This window comes from Thalassophryne amazonica, chromosome 7, assembly GCF_902500255.1.
Source record: "Thalassophryne amazonica chromosome 7, fThaAma1.1, whole genome shotgun sequence".
Lineage (NCBI taxonomy): Eukaryota > Metazoa > Chordata > Actinopteri > Batrachoidiformes > Batrachoididae > Thalassophryne > Thalassophryne amazonica.
This window is the reverse complement of record NC_047109.1, coordinates 8,495,313-8,507,178: the sequence shown is the minus strand read 5'-3', so window position 1 is coordinate 8,507,178 and position 11,866 is coordinate 8,495,313. Positions and strand designations below refer to the sequence as shown.

At 42.0% G+C, this 11,866-nt stretch overlaps 1 protein-coding gene across 2 annotated transcripts in view; it reads right to left on the bottom strand.

The window, feature by feature from the left end:
- oxr1a (oxidation resistance 1a) overlaps positions 1–10,918 on the bottom strand; it is a 668,289-nt gene extending 657,371 nt beyond the window's left edge. Inside the window, exon 1 of one of the 2 annotated variants that reach the window (XM_034173809.1) lies at positions 10,816–10,918. The gene's annotated coding sequence lies outside the window, so the exon portion shown is untranslated. The remainder of the gene's footprint in view (positions 1–10,815) is intronic. The other variant, XM_034173811.1, reaches the window with a different exon arrangement.
- Positions 10,919–11,866: the final 948 nt, after the last annotated feature.

Here is an 11,866-nt window from a genome sequence, read left to right as displayed (position 1 = left end):
TGGTCACCATATATGGCAGCTACAGTGGACCGTTTGTTGAATGAGTGTGAGGTATGTGCACAGTACAATGTCCGGAAATCATTCACAGCCCCTTTAGCCCACATTCCGGTCCCTGATGGGCCATTCAGACATCTTATGATGGATTTCATAGACATGGGAGCTGAAAACCGAGTTAAACGAATGAGATATGTTTTGGTAGTGATATGCAGATTCAGCCGATGGATTGAGGCAGTAGCCTCTGCAAATCAAGACCATAAAACGGTAGCCAAATTCTTGTGCCGAGACGTCTTTCCAAGATTTGGCATTTCAGATACTATCTCATCTGACAACGGTAGGGCTTTTGTAGCCAAGGTTACACAAGAAACATTCAAACAATTGGGTATCAAACAGAAGTTTGGGTGTGTTTATCACCCCCAATCAAATGGGGCGGTGGAACGGCTAATGGCATTTTAAAGAACAAACTAGCAAAAATCATAGCAGACAGCAATGGCAAACTAACCTGGCTGGATGCGTTGCCGCTTGCTTTATTGTCAATGCGCTCACAAACTAACCGACTAACCCATTTGACACCATTTGAAGCTCTTACAGGTCGGCCGATGCCTATTCCATACCTGAGAGGACCCTACGAAGGACCATCGCTGGAGCAGCTACAAGACGAATGGCATAATTATCTGAGACAGTTAACCCAAATACACAAAACTATCTTTTTGCAGGTCAAAGGTGCTACAGAAGACAGAGAAGCAGAGATTCCACTCAAAAATCAGAGCATCCAGCCTGGTGATCTGGTTTACGTCAAGGTGTTCAAAAAGAAGTGGGACAGGCCCCGCCGAGAAGGTCCTTTTAAAGTTATTCTTGCCTCACGTACAGCAGTCAAAGTAGACGGTAAGGACACTTGGTTTCATTTAAACCACTGCTGTAGGGTTGGTGGCTCAGCGCCCCTGCGGCCTCGGCAAGCTCGTCTTGGCAGAGCCGCCGGGCCAAGGGGGGAAGCAGGAGAAGCCAGAGACCCTACAGCAGCACAGAGGGACGGCCACGCCTCCCTGCAGCCAGAAGAAGCACCGAGGGAAGGCCACGCCTCCCTGCGGCCAGGCGAACACTGGCCAAGGCGCTCACAGAGACTGATTGAACAAAGACGACGCACAGCTTCAGAGAGTAGTGGATCCCTGCCAGATAGAGCAGCGACAGACTCAGATGCAGACTCAGAAACAACTGGAGACGCAGGCCAACAGACAGACAGAAATACAGACCGACAGATAGACAGGCCACAGGAGACATCAGACTCGGACAGCAACTCAGTAGATTTACCGACAGAAGAACCGCAGGAAGTACAACCCAGACAAAGCACAGATACACCACACATCCCTAGTGACAGCTCATCTAGTGACGGCTCACTTAGTAGCACATCTAGTAGCACATCTCAACAGTCATCAGAGCAATGATTAAGGAATTATTCAAGGGATTGACAATACTACTGGTGGTCAGTATGGGAGAAAATAGACATCCAAAACATACAACGGACTGTGCCGTGGCCATGGCCGCAATAGCAGCTAAACAAGGCATTCTAAACACAGGAAAAACATATAATTTGGTATACATTAAATCAAAAGCCTACAAGAACATAGGAATACAGGGAAAGCTGGGGGATTACATATTAGGCGAAGCCATTAGCATCAAATGTGAAGAGGAGGGAACACTCAACATAGAGGTAATTTGTGATAAAAGAGGATGCAGGGAAACCAAGCAAGACGTAACTGTTACAGTACATGAAGCCACAAAATGGGTAAAAAGCAAACCAAGGAAAAAGAGGACAATTAGAAGCCTAGAAACAAGCAGTCACTTAGGGAGATGGGATCCCAGTACAGACCTAGCCCGCACACAAGGGTTGAAGACCAATTTATTTTACCAATGGTTGAAATTTTCGGCTAGGCAGATCAGTGAAAAGCCTTGCATAGCCTGTCACCGGAAAGGTGTGATACCTCAGGCTAAACCCCTACCTGATATCAACAACTGTTATAGGAGCCCCCAACATAACTCAGACCAAGCAGAATGCTATACACAATGTGTTATGAAAATGGCAGTAGGTGATGAAAAATATGCTGCCGACAGTAAACTTTGTCCAGTGCCCCTAAGTACAGAAGGAACCGTTCCACCTATGATTAAAATAGAGAAAGGGATGATACACCCATTCTGTATAGCTAAAGGATTAGTAGCACAATACATAAGCGATTGGCAGGTAGGGACGACCCAGCCAAAACACCACATACAGTGTATGCAAAAGCAGCAAGAATACAAACCGGCCAAAACAGCATGGAACATTACCGTCTGTCACACCCTGCCAGCAGCAGGCATACAGTGTGAACAAATAGTACCGGCCACAGGGGGGGTCTGTAATTGGACTGAATCTCACCCATGCTTCATGGGTATCTACTCCAAATTTAGCTAAGGAAACGGTACCCTTAGCTGACATCTTTTGGATATGCGGACAAAAAGGAAACTCCTGTCATCGCTGTCCCCGAATTGGAAAGGCCTTTGTGCTCCTGTGATGCTCACAGGAGCAATAACAGTAATTGAAATGCCGAATTCAATACAACCCATGCCACAGAAACTTCGTAAGAAAAGAGGAATAATGACGTTTAAAACAGACTACAACATCACAGTAAGAAACGGGATACCAGAAGGGATACCCCGACAGTTAGAAGCCATAGACAGTAGCAGAGTTAAAGCAGATGAAGATGCGGATAAATGGGGATGGGCATTGGCTCTGTTCGGGGTTACTCCAAAAATCCGTTCTAGGTTCCAGGAGGTGCAGTGGATTAATTACTTGTGGTATAATCAGCAAAGATACCTGAACTGGACATTGGCAGCAGTAGGAGCCTTAACCGAACAACTGCACGCCACCTCGCTAATGACAATGCAAAATAGATTAGCTATCGAGATGATGATGGCTGATGAACAAGGAGTTTGTATTATGATCAAAGCCACCGAATGTTGCACAGCTATTCCCATGCGTACAGGGGAAGACGGAAATTTGACAGAGCTCTTAATCACACTTGAAGAGATGCAACAGGAACTGTTAAGTAACTCCATAGGAGGGAGAAATGAAACTGACGATTCTGGATACATTGTAGGGAATGGAATGAATATTGGCCCACTATTTTCACTGTTTGGGACTCTAAGGAGAGGGTGGATATCATGGAAAGACTGGTTATACCAGATAGGTGTAATTTTGGCACTAACAGGGGTGGCGGTCTTGCTGGTAATATGTTGTGGTATTCCCTTGATAAAATTTCTGGTCAATAAATTGATTTCATCCACAGTAGGACAGCTCCCACTGTTAGCCATCCGAGCCCTGGAAGAAAGCACAAACGAAACAGACAGAGAACCAGAATATATGGAAATGGATGAAATGCCAATTATCCTCCCCGACAGCCCCCAGCTCCCTAATATTGTGGCGTACACCCCAGATAGGGAGGACTGGGATGGACCGTGCTTGGTGATATTGTAGACGAGGAAGAAGACATGCACGCACATTTACATTCACACACATGCACCCACAAAAATGAGGGATAGGATAGACAATATCTGAAAGAATGACATGGAGCTGTAATAATGAACGTATATGTATATTACTAGGACACAGGAGTATGGCTGAGAGACCAGACTCCCCTGATCAGGGACCTATGCCTGATCTGCCTCTATCAAGTCTGATTGGACTCTCAGAACTGTTTGGAGGAGAGGATATACAGGAGGGATGGTCGAGACATGATTGGTCGCCACAGCCGCCTTCCATCCAGCAGCTAAACCAGTTGGCAACAGAAGGATCTTCATCGTTCCAGCACCTGGCGATGACGGCTTCACAGAATCTGCCTGCAGCAAGAGTCGGCCCGAGGACTCCACCATCACCTGAAGGACCCTTTGGACTCAGGAACACACCCCTTCCGCAGATGCCATGGAGACAGTCACATGTGCCAGTGGCAACGATACCCTCCAGGGGAGGCAGCCAAGGTCGGCCATATGCAGCAACTGCCCGAGTGCATCCTAGACCCAATTCACTGCTAGGACCTGTCCCCAGCTTTCCACCCCCAAGGCAGGAGAGATATTCTGATCAGCCCAGTACCTCTGGAGGAGGATCAGCAGGGGTGGACCTTAGTCGAACTCACCCACCAGGACAGAGGGGAGCTTTGTACAGGCTACTAAATGCCCAGAGTGTCCCAACCACTTGCCTGTGCGACATCAACAATACTCCCCCCCACACACGAAATGCCTTCCCCCTTGTACTTCCTGTCCCCTGGACTGCACAACCTTAATCTGGTCATGGTCACCCCACTGGACATGGCAATCTTGGTTCGAGAGCTTTGTCTTCCACAAGAGTCTGTTCCAAAAACCTTGGAGCAGCTCCTGCCCCTCACAAATCACATTCCCCATGAGCTATTTGAGGAAATCATGCCACAACTAAGTCAGACAGCTGCATACCTGTTCAGGATACACTGTGACAATGCCAACATCTCTTGTGCTCAGGAGGGCCTCCATACTCAACTGTGTGGTCTTCAGTCTAGTATGAACATGCTAGCCAGCATGATGGAGCATATGGAAAGGGAGCAGCTAGGACTGGCCACCACCACCCTGAATGTGGGCAAGAATTCTCTGGGGGCCCTGTACAACCTGGCCAAGCAGCACAAGGAGCTGGAAAGATCCATCAGAGAACTGCACGACTGTCTGAAAGCCAGAATTCCTGATCCTTCCCCCACTACCCCTGAAAGGCCAACCTCCCCATGTTCCCCAACTTCTCCCAAAACTTCAGACGCTGAGTAAATGCTGAGGAGCGCGGACTGACGTAATGGCACTGAACACGGACTATGATCTTGGTTCTTGAGTTTGAATTACGGACTGGTTTCAGAAATCCGAGTGTAAATAAAAACAAAGAAGGATATATGTTAGTAACGAAGGTTGGGTAAATGTCTGTCCTTACCATCATCTGCGTAACACAGATAAAGCTAAATGCATACACATAGATATCACGTTGCAAAGTTATAAAAAGGGGACCCTTACACGGCGTGTTTGTAGATTTAGTAGTAAAGATGCACCATAGGGACCCCTTTTTCTTAAATTATAGCATGCCTCAAGAGACATGCATCGCCTAAATTTGGCGTCTGGCCAAAAAGGGCATTAGAAAACAAGCTGAAAAAGAAGAAAAACAAAGTGGAGAATGTTGAGAAATGGCCTATAATGAAAACCATTATATGATTGACTAAGGCAAATGACTTAAGGACGGACATGAAGGGAAACCATTTATTGTGTTTATCATTTAACTAGACATAGCTGCGCTAACCTTAGAATAGTTTCTTGATTGGTTGACTAAATAGTGGTAACGTAGGGGTTATTTGATGCATTTAAATAATAAATGTGTGACGCTTTAACAAAATAATATGTAGAACCAAGTATAATGGGTTGGAGCCTCTGGTTGAGTGAGTCAATAGATGCCAGAAGATGATTGGTTGCACTGATGTCAATGTGAAGCCTTTACTTTGCCATGATTAAGAGGTTGATGTAACTTGTTTTATGTGGCCATTTTAAGTGCCTTGAATTACACCAAAACTCAATGTTTGAATGTCACCTTGCGTTGATATAATCCAGCTAATTGCTCACCTTGTGCCTTAGTATGTAGGTTCACCTGCACTGCAATATATTTACCGTGTGAAGTATCACTGATATTCATATCCGCACCAGAGTTATCAGTAAGTCGAGTGATGTGTTTTTCTTTTTTATTGCAATGCACAAATGAGGATGTCTTGTCAGTAAACAACCCAAGAGTATAATTGATGTAATGGGACTCTTTCGAGTCCCAGAGGAGGGACTGTAGAAGAATTTTTAGGTCCTTATTTGAACTATGATGAACTATCAAGTGTCCTGATCCGAACTGTATGTCCTCTGGTTGAACTAGCAGGTGTTCAACCCAAAAAAAAGGGCTCTATTAGTCATTCAGTCTGTCAGGGGCTTTCCAAGGCCTTTTAGGTGCTTTCCCGCAGGCCACGTGCAGGGGCCTCAGGCCAGCTGCACGTGTGACTGAGGCCACGTGCGGGGGGGGCCTCAGGCCAGCTGCACCTGTGGCTGAAGGTCTTTTAAAAAAATCAGTTGTAAATCCTTCATGTTTTAATGGGAGCATTTGTCACATTGAAATAATGGCCTAACACCTGCTTAGGGTTCACTAGGGGACGCTTCCAATAGAAAACCATGTCTTAGGAATGAAATAAATAAAAAAGTTGAAGGAGGAGCGATGCCCGCGGGTCTCCAATAAATAGACGAGCGCGGTTGTCATATTCAGTCTCTCTAGAGGACTCAGTTTGTCTAAGCTCTGTGTCGAAGGCTTAAATAAACTTAAAAACTCTGTGCATTTTATCTTGCTTAAGGCTGAATTATTCTAAAGTGTTGTGTCCTTCTCTAGGATATCACTTGCAATTAGTTTGTGTTATCTAAAAGACGACATCCTGAGAAGACCAAAAAGACGAGCCGCGACATTATCCTTGTTGGATGTGTGATTACTGGAAACATTCCCATACAAAACAGAGTTTATAAATTCAGTTATTTGTACCTGACCATACGGATTTTAAAAAAATCTATATTAAGTCTCCACAGACAAATAAAAACTTATTTTTCCACTGTATTGTACATTTCAGTCAATTTATCCACAAATGTATTTATATTAGATCCTGGAGCTCTGTAAACAACTTATGATGATATATTTTTTTTACATTTAATTTCCAGTGACACATTCCATGATATTTTCCAAAGAAAATTACATATTTTTTTATAATTTTTAAAATCTCTGGAAAGATGTCAAATAATGTTTTTTTAAGTCATCAAATTTTAGGCTCACCCCATAGCAATCCTTTAATTGTTAATAGACAAACAGACGCATGCATTTCTACTTACCAGTTCTTGAATCAATCATTCTGGGGGTAACTGAGACACACACACACGCTGAGCTGCTTTGAATCGACAGCTTTTATTAGGACACACCATTAAAGAGGAGGTGAAAGTAAGCACTCCAGCAACAAGAGGAAGTTCTTGCACTTCTTAAGAGTACACTGTAAAGTGTTGTGTAGGCTCAATTACTAAATACTACTTTTTGGGGACACCTTCTGGCTGCCACAATGACTCACTGCATGAAGTCTCATTCATGGCTCTTGAGTTACCAAGAAGGACGTTGTACACCTCCAAGTAGGGGTGGCAGAAGGTTAAGTGAGGTATCCTTGGGATCATTTGGGAGTTCATAAGGAGAAAAAAAAAAAAAAAAAAAAAAAAAACAAGCAATCCCTTCGGGACATCCTGGGTCTACCTGTTGTAGACACCAGAACACCATCAGTGGTTCACAACACAAAACTGCAAGTACTAACTGCTCTTGGTGTTGATTTGCAGTACCTCTGTGGTTTTGCATGCACTGTCCGAATATGCAGCAGACATGCTATAAAAAACAAATTATTGCAAAAACTGCAGGCTGTGTTTGTTTATGATCTCTGTTTGCAAAACTTTTTTAATGGAAATACCTGGTGTTGAAATGATGTAGGTATTTTCTGAATTTACAAGGGTTCTCTGAATTGGTTTGTCTGAATTTGAAAGTGATGTGGCTTCTCTCAGCCTCCACACAAAACACTGAACACCTGTCAGAGAAATAAGGTGGACTTACATGAAAGTAAGTAATCACAGTTTTATAGAATTGGCTTGTTCTGAAGGAAAGTGAATGTTGACACTGAGCAAAGAATTAGATGGGCACTTTCACCTTAAAGGGTACCCAAAATGTATCACAGGGGGTTAAAAATAAAGTATATCCTATTTAGAAAGTGTTATTTGTCATATAAACAAATCCCAAACAAATGCAAAAATGAATACTTGGACTCTGATGCACTCATCTCTCCAAAAAAAAAAATCCCTTCTGAATCTGAATTTATTGTCTCGGAGGGGACAAAATTTTTTAATAAAGAGAAGTCACATTTTGCAACATGAACAACATTATAAATAATTTTAACCCATTTAAATATGACCATGGATATCGTTATAGTAACCGCAAGTATGTGTTGGTAAGTTATTATTACGTGGTGACGTGACATCCTAACTATAACCTTAACCCTAATAGCCCAAATAACCAAACTCTTCCAGATAAATGAACCAGATGAATAACAAACAAAAAATGTTGGTTGATATGAAGGGAGTGAAAAAAGTTTTGTTCCTCCCATCAGTTAACCCCTGGTCTCCCGCATGACACGTGGAGATACGTACCACTATTTGCGGTTTTAGAGTATCCCAGAATCCTTTGTGCGCTGGGGAGGGAGGCTTGAAAATGACTCAGCTTAATGCTAACTTTAACATTGAAAATGCCATAGACATGCTAACGCATTAGCATCGGCCCCATTTTTAAGTTCTAAAATACATCTATCAACTGTTTCAGAAGACCATAACAGGTCTGTTTAACATAAATATTAGGGTTTGAGCAAGGAAAATAAAACAAAGAACCAACAAAGCAGCACATCGAAGAACTGCTTCATTTGTTCAAGGTTCAAAGCAAAGCCGCACTGCAGAAACGGTTGATTATACAGACCTGCTGCAAACACCCCCAAAAACAACAGCCACTCTGAAGGCCCAATAAGGGAATCGTTAAGCAAAAAGGCTATTGAGGTCGATGGATCGAATCATTTCTTAAGGATACCCGAAAAGAATCGGTTCCTGACATGCAATCCTAACATCAACATTTTTTTTTTTTTTTTTTTTTTTAAATAAAACTCAAAGACTCACGATTATCTTAGTTAAACACCTAAATAAATATTTTTGTTGAACTCACCTCCATAACGACAATGACACAATGATGCAAACAAATTGCTGCAAAGGTTTGTTTACACCGACAACAAAATCTCGGCCTCCCCAGCGAGTATGTGATTACGCGCAAGATTTGACACCGTAAAAGGCGTCTATACTAAAGAGGAGTTAGCAACGAGCACAGAGTCACAGAACATCAACTATGGCAGCTTGCCCCAAGATTTATGGTTACGGCTGCAGCAACCACAGCCTTGATTTACCTTTATGTTTTTGGAGCACTGTATTGGAAGGGATATTTTTTTTAAACAAACAAAAAAAAAATTCCAAGGGTGATAAAAAGTATCTCCACCAGCATTAAATAAGTGGACGAGATAGTGTTAGGAGATGCCGAAGAAGGGCTTTTTACACTCAACAAAAATATAAACGCAACACTTTTGGTTTTGCTCCCATTTTGTATGAGATGAACTCAAAGATCTAAAACTTTTTCCACATACACAATATCACCATTTCCCTCAAATATTGTTCACAAACCAGTCTAAATCTGTGATAGTGAGCACTTCTCCTTTGCTGAAATAATCCATCCCACCTCACAGGTGTGCCATATCAAGATGCTGATTAGACACCATGATTAGTGCACAGGTGTGCCTTAGACTGTCCACAATAAAAGGCCACTCTGAAAGGTGCAGTTTTATCACACAGCACAATGCCACAGATGTCGCAAGATTTGAGGGAGCGTGCAATTGGCATGTATTGGCAATTGCAATTGTATGTGGAAAAAGTTTTAGATCTTTGAGTTCAACCAAAAGTGTTGCGTTTATATTTTTGTTGAGTGTATAATTTAACAACATTACAAGCTGAACTATACACTTACTTTTTGACACAAGTTAAAAAAAAAAAATAAAAAAAATCCTTTACAAAAATCCTCCTCTATACCACTTCATGATGACATAGTATAGAGGAGGATTTCCTTCCACCAAAACGTCACATGTAGGCTTGCATCGCAGATGTACCTTTTGGCAAGTTGTAGCTGAACTGTCGGGTCTTCTTTTTAAGAACATCCTCCTCTATACCACTTCATCATGAAGCTGTATAACTGACGATACAAAATGCAAGGCATGCCCAATGCACAATTTCTCCAATAACACCCAGAGAAGTGTAGAACATCTTCTGGGTTGTCTGGGTGGCTTTCCTCACGCTTCTCCGTCTTGCACAATCACTCAGTTTTTGATTTACCATAGAGTGCCATACTGTTTGTATTTCTTCATAATTGATGTGAATAAAGTCCAAGAAATATTCAGTGACTTGGAAATGTTCATGTATCCATCCCCTGACTTGTCTGAAGAAAACTAGCAATAAAACTGATTATTTACAGTTATTATATCAAAGTGTTCAACTACTTATGCAACCCATCATCTTGGGTTTTATATTTTTAATTAATTATATCAGAGACTTGCTTTCACTTTGAGTTTAAGGAAGATAATTTTAGAAATTTGTATTTATTTATTTTGTTAGTCTTTGAAATGGATAAATACATTAAATTATGTGAAATACCAAGTGCTCCAGTACTTTTGGAGAGCAATGTACGACACGTCATACTGTTTGACACGCCCCTTGTATTTTGTGTGTATACACACACTTTTTCTGTTTATTTTTTACACTATATAACGGTACTAAAGTTTAATTTAATGAACGTTCTTGCAGTATATTTTTACTTTTATTTTTCTTGGTGTATTCAATATTTTTTAAATTAGATTTTAGGACTGAGGAATTGTCTATAATTGAAAGCAGGGATTTAAGGAGCCCCCAAATCCACAACAGAAGAAAACAGGCTAAGGCGTTTGGAAACAGGTGCCATCCACCTGCACAGTCTTAAAAGAACTGTGTGAAATCGTCCTACAGCTGCAGCTGAGTGGAAACACAACACTTTAGAACCATTAAACCTTAAGTAAGGAAAACAAATAAACTACATAATAATAATAAAAAAAAGAGTTGTTCGGCGGCACTTACTTTGAGCAGCGAGAACATCAAAGGCGCCGAACCGCTCACAATCAAAGGTGTTTATCTCATTCAGGTCGCGCGCACCGAAGCGGGAATGCACACAGGAGGAGCAGACATGCAGAGTCATTTGACCTTCTCCCAATAGAAAGTACCATCGATGAGACGTAGCGGAGGGGAGGAGCAGGCCGTACCAAGCAGGAGTCCCAGCCAGGCGAGGGGGGCGGCGGGGAGGAGAAGCCTCAATCCCGGCCTGGAGTCTGGACTGCAGGGATCAGACTCACACCAAACTGGTCCCTGGTTAACAAAAAACAAACAAACAGATAAAAAACAGGTGCAGTTTTTCCATCACAGAGTATTCATTGTTAACCTCTGGTTTCAATTATACAATTATTGCAGGTGTCTGCGGCACCAGTTCCTCAGATTTATAGTATTATTATTATCATAATTATTATTAATATTTTAAGTGGCACTTACATGGCTGCTTGTTTTTGAAAAATGCCAGATTTATTCTACTGTCCAACATCAATGGTCTTTCTGACAAATTAAAACTGAAATATTCAGAGTATAAGCAAAGTTCTATAGTTACAGGAACAAATTCACAATGTTATTAAATTTAACTTGGACTCTTGGAAACTTGCAGATATTTTGAAAGAAAGTATCACACTATTAGAAGTATATATGGGGGGGTCACGTGGGACAGCCGAGAGGAATGGCTGCACATTAGACGAGCTCCTGAAACCCATTCTTATTTTAAAACTTTTAAAACATACACTTCGATTAAAGACAGTATTTTTGATCGTGCAGCAGATTGGGAATAATAGATACTGGCGAAGATGTCGAACACCGGTAAAAAAACTTTTTCAAAGGAGCAACAGCTACGAGGCTAACTAGTAAGAAACAAGCTAACACCGTATTACAGCTTCAATCACCTGAGGAAGGAAGCTATGGATGCTAATGCTAAAGCCGCACTCACAGAGACCGAGGTCTGTAAACTAGATGAAAATGCTAACGTGACATTGCATACACAGCTGAAAAGAATGAATGAAGTCTTCATGAATGT